The sequence below is a fragment of the Chinchilla lanigera genome, unplaced genomic scaffold, assembly GCF_000276665.1.
Source record: "Chinchilla lanigera isolate Chin_1 unplaced genomic scaffold, ChiLan1.0 scaffold00041, whole genome shotgun sequence".
Lineage (NCBI taxonomy): Eukaryota > Metazoa > Chordata > Mammalia > Rodentia > Chinchillidae > Chinchilla > Chinchilla lanigera.
Window position 1 is genome coordinate 18,489,470 of NW_004955442.1, and position 7,282 is coordinate 18,496,751.

Below are 7,282 nucleotides of genomic sequence, written 5' to 3' on the forward strand. Positions count from 1 at the left end.
ACTCACTTTGTAGCCCAGGTTGGCCCCGAACTTGCAGTGATCCCACTGCCTCAGCCTCCTTAGTGCTGGGATTACAGGCATGTGCCACCACACCTGGCTAAAATCTTAACGCATCCTGAGAAATTATTGAAGACTATGAATCAAATATTAGCAGCACAGAGAAGCTCATCTGCTTCTACTTCCAGGTAACCCCATCACTTGACTCACAAAGATGCTGTCAGAGCCAAAGCTAACACTGCAGCCCTCAATCTCCTGGGCCCATGCCCCCTTTCACTGTGTAGCTTCTTGTTGGTGTTCAGCTCAGCCCTGGTTTATCCCTCATTCTGAGTCCATCTGCTCCTTTTCTCCCCAGAACAGTCCAAACTTCTTAAGAATTTCTGGTCAATTGATGATCTTTATTACCTTCCATATTGATATAGGTTTATTAGTTTTCAATAACCTCACTGTTACGTTAAATGGGACTTGGGGAGAGGCCCTGTCTCACCTCTGCCTCTTTGTTGTTTTGTTTTGTTTGTGGTGCTCGGGATGGAACCCAGAGTCATCCTACTGCTGACTTTTGCCTCTTTGTTCCTGAGTTTAGGCCAATCAGAGTTGAGGATCTGGCGGCTAATCTCATGGCACTAGAAGGCTTTATGTTTTGCTAAGTCTCAAGTGTATTAGTCCATTTTCCACGGCTGTAACAAAATAGCTAAGGCTTAGTTCAGTGATGGCAAACCTTTTAGAGCTTTCAATGATATAAACAGCCCACTCCAGCACATGCACTCTAGGTTCGCCACCACTGGCTTCATGCTTTGTAAAGGAAAGAGGTTTATTTAGTTCACCATTTTGGAGGTTGAAAATCCAAGATCAGATGGCCCTACTGAGTCAGCCTCTGGTGAGGGCCCCCTGGACCACATCACATCATGGTGGATGGCATCATAAGGGAGCGATCACACAAGACAGGAAGCCAGGCAGCAATCGACGGGTCACTCTCACTCTTTTTTAAGAAGTCAGTCTACAAGAGCTACCTTAAGGGCCATGATAACTACTGTACTTCCTTTGAGTTAGCACCCCCCCCAGTGATCTAATCAGCTCTGCTAGCCCCACCTTTAAACACTACCACACCAAGAACCAAGCTTCTAACAGATGAATAGGAACTGGAGAACACATTCAAATTATATCAAACCCATCCAAACAGTAGTATGTGGCCCAGCCAAAGGCTACATTTCACCTTTCTTTACAGCTAGATGTGGCCATGTGACCACTGTCAAATGTCAGTGTCTGAGAAACTTTAACTTCATGGCAGTCTGGGTTCCCAGCTTTGGCATAGTGAGTCTCTTCCTCATCTCAGGTGTACTAGCTCCCCGACTGCTCTGCTGTTGTCCCATCCCCACCCACTAATGCTTGTTACTACTCCAGCCCAGGGTCGCTCCTTTCCTCAATTCCTGTTCCCACTTTCACCTTAGTGAATTCCTACTCATTCTTCTGAGCCCACTGTAAAGGGTAGCTCCTCTCTATAACTTTCCAGCTTCCCGAGTGGGTGTCTGTGACCCTCCTTCCCCCCCGCTCAGCCCTTCTTTATCCCATCACTTGAGTCTGTAGGGTACATTCACCTCCCCTCCCCAGCTTGGTATGTCTGAGTATGGATAGAAACAAGTGAGCACATGGCTTGCAGTGCACATGTTTAGCCAGGACACGCTGCTGGGAAAGGCCCAGTCAAGGCCAGTCAGTCACAAGCAAGAGCATCTCCAGCTTATATCTCCCTGGTAATAGTGTGAACATCAGGGAAAGTCTGCAGGAAGCGTCTGCAGGAAGCAAAGAAGGGGAGCCGAGGGACAAAGACATACATGTCAGCAAGCACCTTAATCTTACCAGCCTCCCTAGGGCCGTAAACTAGCAGGAAGACACAGCACATCTTCCTAGGGCATCTTGGCTGCCTGAGCATTGATCCTGGGAAGGTTGCAAGCCTGAGAGAGTGCTCTTATGTCCTCAGCACAGTCTGACCTCGCCCTGGATGCCTAGCTCTGGTTGGCTCCTTGTTTGGGCAAATTTTGATCCAGACCAGGCCTGAGAGCCAAGTCCCAAGTGCTGGACAAAGGCATGGGAGTGGCAGATAGGATCTGAGGTCCAGCTCCTGGGAACAGTGTGGGTGCCTGCCCTGTGTCTGCACCGGCTTCCTGCTCCTGGGCTCTCTGTCTGCCAAGCTGGGCATGGCCACAGTCTGAGGAGGTCAGAAAGGCAGGGATAGGGTCTTCCTCTCCCAGCCTCACCAGGCACAGCAACATGGAGCACTGGGTAGCACCTACACATGAGCTGGTGGTGAGGGACAGAGATAAGACATCCTAAGTTTCTAGTACTAGGTGGGAAGAGGGCAAAAATAGTAATTTCAAACATTATTAATTTTAGAGGGTGAGCACTGAAATACACACAGGGCATTAAACTGTCAAGAACATAAAAAAGAAAACAGAGACTAAGAAACACACACACACACACACACACACACACACACATCAATTAATTCAAAAGAAGACAGAAAAGTAGAGTTGGTGGGAGGAATTGGATATAAGATGTTACAAAATGTACCCCCAAAATGTACCTGTCATCACAAAATATGTAAAAGAGCCAGGTAATCCAGATGGAGAAAATGGCATCACATTTTACAAGGAAAAAAATTCTAGTGTTAGGCAATGTCTTAGTCCATTTTATTTTGCTAAAACAGAACAGCTGACGTTGGGGAACTCATAAAAAAAAAGTTTATTTTGTCTTGTGTTTCTGGAAGTCCACAAGTGCAGCACTGACATCTACTTAACTTCTAGTGAGGGGCTTGTGTGACTTCAATTTATGGCAGAAAAGGAAAAGGAAAGGGGAGCAGGCAGAAGAGACAAAATATGAGGGGTGGCCTTGCTAGATAACAGCCTGGCTGTGGCAACTAACCACCCCTGGGAGAGGGAGAACTCCACCCACTTGAGCAGAGGTGAATCTGTGGATGAAGATGCTATTCCCACAGCCCAAAAACATCCTACTAGGACCCATCTTCCAACACGGTTGCTTTAGAGAGTTATCTTAAGACTCAGCATGATTTGGATAGAGACAAACTATACTTAAGCCAGAACATGCAATTACAAGAGCTTCCTAACGTTTTCTTTATTTTGAAGGTCAAAGAAGAGAAAAATACCACTAAGAGAAAATACGTTATCTGTGTCAGTATCAGATAAAACAGAATGTAAGGTAGCAAAGCCAAATGCTGATTTCTTGGAAATGCAAACATAAAGATAAGTTTCTGGAAGTGCTGACAAGAAAAAGAGAAGAGTCGTAAAGGTATGCTCATTTCTTTGTCTATTCTCCCTCTCTCCCTCTCCCTCTCTGTTTCTCACTCTCTTTTTTCAGGGAAGATGCTGGGGATGGAGACCATGGCCTCCCATATGTTAAGCACATGCTCTTTCACTGAGCTACACCCACAGCCCATGTTAATATTTAAAATTTTGAGACAGGGCCTCAGTAAGATGTCCAGACTGGTGTCAAACTCATAATCCTCCTGCCTTAGTAGATTGCACTACAGGCATGAACCACTGCACTTGGCCCTCTTATTTCATTTTTGCAAGGCTAACATAACCTTGATATACAAACTGACCAAGAATAATACAAAAATAAAATTATCAGTAAATCTCACTCACAGACAGATGCAAACTGAATCCAATAATGTATAAAAAGATAAATCATCATAACCAAGGTAGATCTAAAAGTGGAAGGTAGATCCAAAGTGGGAAGTTGGCACATTATAAAACTATGTAATGGAAATCATTACATTAACAGAATAAAAGAGAAAAACTACAAGAATATTTCAATCGATGCAGAAAAAATACCCAATGAAATTCAACACATTCATATTCAAATAAATAGTGAAAATATGAAAAGAAGCTAATAGAATCTACAAAGAAATTATGAAAGCAGTGCTTGAGAGATCAGAAATTTGATGTAAATATCTACCAGTAAGACTTCTTTTTATTTTGCTTTGTTTTGTTTTTTGGGACCAGGTGAGTTCAATGCCAGTCTGAACTACATAGTGAGACCCTGTCTCAAAAAAACAAAAAACAAAACAAACCAAAAATCTATTTGAGTCCTGCTCTTCCTTCTCTTGTGTCACTGAATTGCTTTTGCATGTTTATCAAAGCTTAGTTAGCTACACTTGTGTAAGACCATTTCCTTGTTCTCTGTTCTGCTGTGTTGAACAAATCCTCCAGCAACACCAAGTAGTCAATGTAAGTCTTGAAATCTGGTTAAGTGACTCCCTCCCATTTTATTTCTCTTTTTTCAGAATTGTTTCTGCTATTATCATTCTCTTGCTTTCCATCTACATTTTAGAATAATCTTTCCTATTTCTACAAATAATCTTGCTTAGATCTCAAAAGGAACTGAATTATTCACAACTTTGCCACATTGAGTCTTCCAACCCGCGAGCAAGCCACACCTTTCTGTTTATTTAGATCTTCTTTGACTCCTTTCCTTGGGGTTTTGTAGTTTTCAGCATATAAGTCGTTGTCCATACAAGTCTGAATTTGTGAGATTTATACTTAAGTATTCTGTTTTGGGAGTGATTCTAAACAGTGTTTAGAATTTTTAGTTCTGGCTTCCATGTGTTCATTGCTAGCATATAGAAATAGCCATTGATTCTCATATGTTGATTTTGAATCCCTATCACTTACTGAATTCATTTAGTCTAAAGCTTCTTTTAAAAGATTACATAGGAAATGCTCCATAAACAGTGATGTCATCTGCCAGTAGAGACCTCTTTAGTTCTTCCTTTCTGATCCATATCTCTTTTGTTTCCTTTTCTTTCCTTTTCACAGTGGCTAGAATTTCTAGCAGTGAGCGTGAAAGCAGAATTTCTACCATGACCCCAATCTTTGAAGGAAAGTACATAGTCTTTTGCCAGTAAGTACACTGTTACCTATAGATTTGTTGTAGGAGTCCTTTATCAAGTTGAGGAAGTGTCTCTCTACTCTTAGGGAGAGCTTTTCATGAATGGTGTTGAATTCTGTTAAATGCTTTTTTTCTGTCAATTGATATGGTCATGTAATTTTTCTTCTTTAGTTTATGTTGATTGATTTTTTTCAGTATTGAAGACTGAGCCAGAGCCTTTGCACCTCTTTAATTCTTTTTTGAGACAGAGCTCACTAAGTTCCCCAAGAAAGACTCAAACCTGAGATCCTCCTGCCTCAGCCTCTCAGAATGCTGGGATTATGGACCTGTACCACCATACCTGGCTGATTTTTTAATATTAACCCAACTTAACATATTTGAAATGAATCCAATTTGACGTGGTGTGAGATGATTTTTATATATGGCTGAATCTATTTTGTAAAATTTTGTTAAGAATGCTTGCATCTAAATTCATATAAGACATTCTATATTTTTTTTGTACCAGGAATCAAACTCAGGATCTTGCACTTGCCAGACAGGCACTTGTGCCGCTGAGCTATATCCCCAGGCCTCTATATTTTTTTTCCTACTACCTTTATTTACTTTTGGTATCTCAGTAATAACTGGCTTCACAGAATGAGTTGGGAAGAGTTCTCTCCTCTTGTGTTTCCTAGAAAGGATTATGTAGAATTAGTGCTAATTCTTCTGTAAACGTTTTGTAGATTTTTCAGGCAAATGATCTGGACCAGATTTCCTTTCTAGGCATTTTTTTTTTTAATAGTTATGGTTTTTAGTGTCTTTTTTATTTTAAAATGTGGCAAAATACACATAACATATCCTTTACCATGTTAAGCATTTTAAGTGTGCTTGAGGTAGATTAAGTGTACTGACACTGTTGTACAACCAATCTTCAGCGCTTTCTCATCATGCAAAATGTAAACGCTGGACCTATTAAGCAACTTCCTTTTCTCCTCTGCCTCCAGCCCCTGGCAACCCCTTTCTATTCTTTGTCTCTGTAATTTTGACTACTCTTATGGACCTCACTGTAGCCATTAATCATGGTATGTCAACTCTGCTGAATTAAGAAATACTAGCATACTAGTAAAGCACAGTTCTGGGTGTGTCTGAGGAGTGTTTCCAGGGCTGGCTGGCTTGTAGGTCAGCAAACTGAGGTGGGAAGACCTACCCCAGTTGTGGGTGACACAAACCAATAGGCTTGTAGCCTGATGGAATAAAGAGAAAAGAGGAAGAAGAAGGAAGTCTGCAGGGCTTTGAAGAGCTCCAGTTTGATCGGGTGTGTCTTTTGCCTCAGTCACCTTTGGACATCAGTCTCCAGTCAGCCTTCCAGGCAGACTCAGAGGCGACTCTCCAGTGAGCTTCTGGGCCCGTGGCCTCAGATTAGCACTGTGCCCTTAGTCCCTCTTCTGCAGCTTCCGTCTTCTTGGGCTGAGCAGCTACTAGATCTTCTAGCTTTCTGGATTTGTGTGCAGGTAGCCATTGTGGATTCTCATGCCCCTGACCCTGTAAGCCTACTTAATACAGCCCCTCATAGAATTATACAGCACATGTGCTTCCTATTGATTCTGTTCCTCTAGTGAACTCTAACTAATACACTTGTGTAAATGGAATAATGTATTTGGCTTTTGTGACTGGTTTATTTCCATTAGATTTACTCATGTTATGACAGGTGTCAGAATTTCCTTCTTCTCATTCCATGCATGTACCACATTGTGTTTATCCATTCATACACTGATAGACATGTGCATTGTCTGTACCTCTGGCTACTGTGATTAATGCTACTATGAACATTGGTGTACAAGTATCTCTTCAAGATCTTGCCTTCAGTTCTTTTGAATACACATCCAAAATTGGAATTGAGAATCATGGTAATCCTTTGTTTAATTTTCTTAAGAATCATCATAGTGTTCTCCCTAGTGGATCAGCATTCATTCCTGCCAGCAGGGCACAAGGGTTCTAATCTCTTCAGATTCTTGCCAATACTTGTTATTTTTTGGTTTTTTGATAGTAGCCATCTAGATAGGTATGAAGTGATAAATACCTCACAGTGAGTTTGATTAGCACCTCTGTAAAGGTTACTGATGCCACCATATTTTCATGTGCTTGTTGGACATTTGTATATCTAGGGATATATCTACTCAAGTCCCTTGCCCAGTTTATTTTTATTTCTATTTTAAATTGACACATAAAATTGTACATACTTGTAAGGTATAGTGTGACATGTCAATACATTTGTATAAAATATGCAATGATCAAGGCCCCCAGAGTGAGGGCCCCCGGTGCACGGGGAGCCACGGGCAGGGAGCTCCTATCTTCTGGCTGGCTCACTTCCTGCCTCGTAGGCCCCCGGAGGGAGGGCCCCCGG

At 41.9% G+C, this 7,282-nt stretch overlaps 1 long non-coding RNA gene across 2 annotated transcripts in view; it reads left to right on the top strand.

The window, feature by feature from the left end:
* Nucleotides 1–7,282, top strand: part of LOC106149319 — a 35,075-nt gene that overhangs the window by 15,219 nt on the left and 12,574 nt on the right. Inside the window, exons 2-3 of one of the 2 annotated variants that reach the window (XR_001235418.1) lie at nt 3,135–3,297; nt 4,827–4,911. This is a non-coding gene — a long non-coding RNA (uncharacterized LOC106149319). The remainder of the gene's footprint in view (nt 1–3,134; nt 3,298–4,826; nt 4,912–7,282) is intronic. The other variant, XR_001235419.1, reaches the window with a different exon arrangement.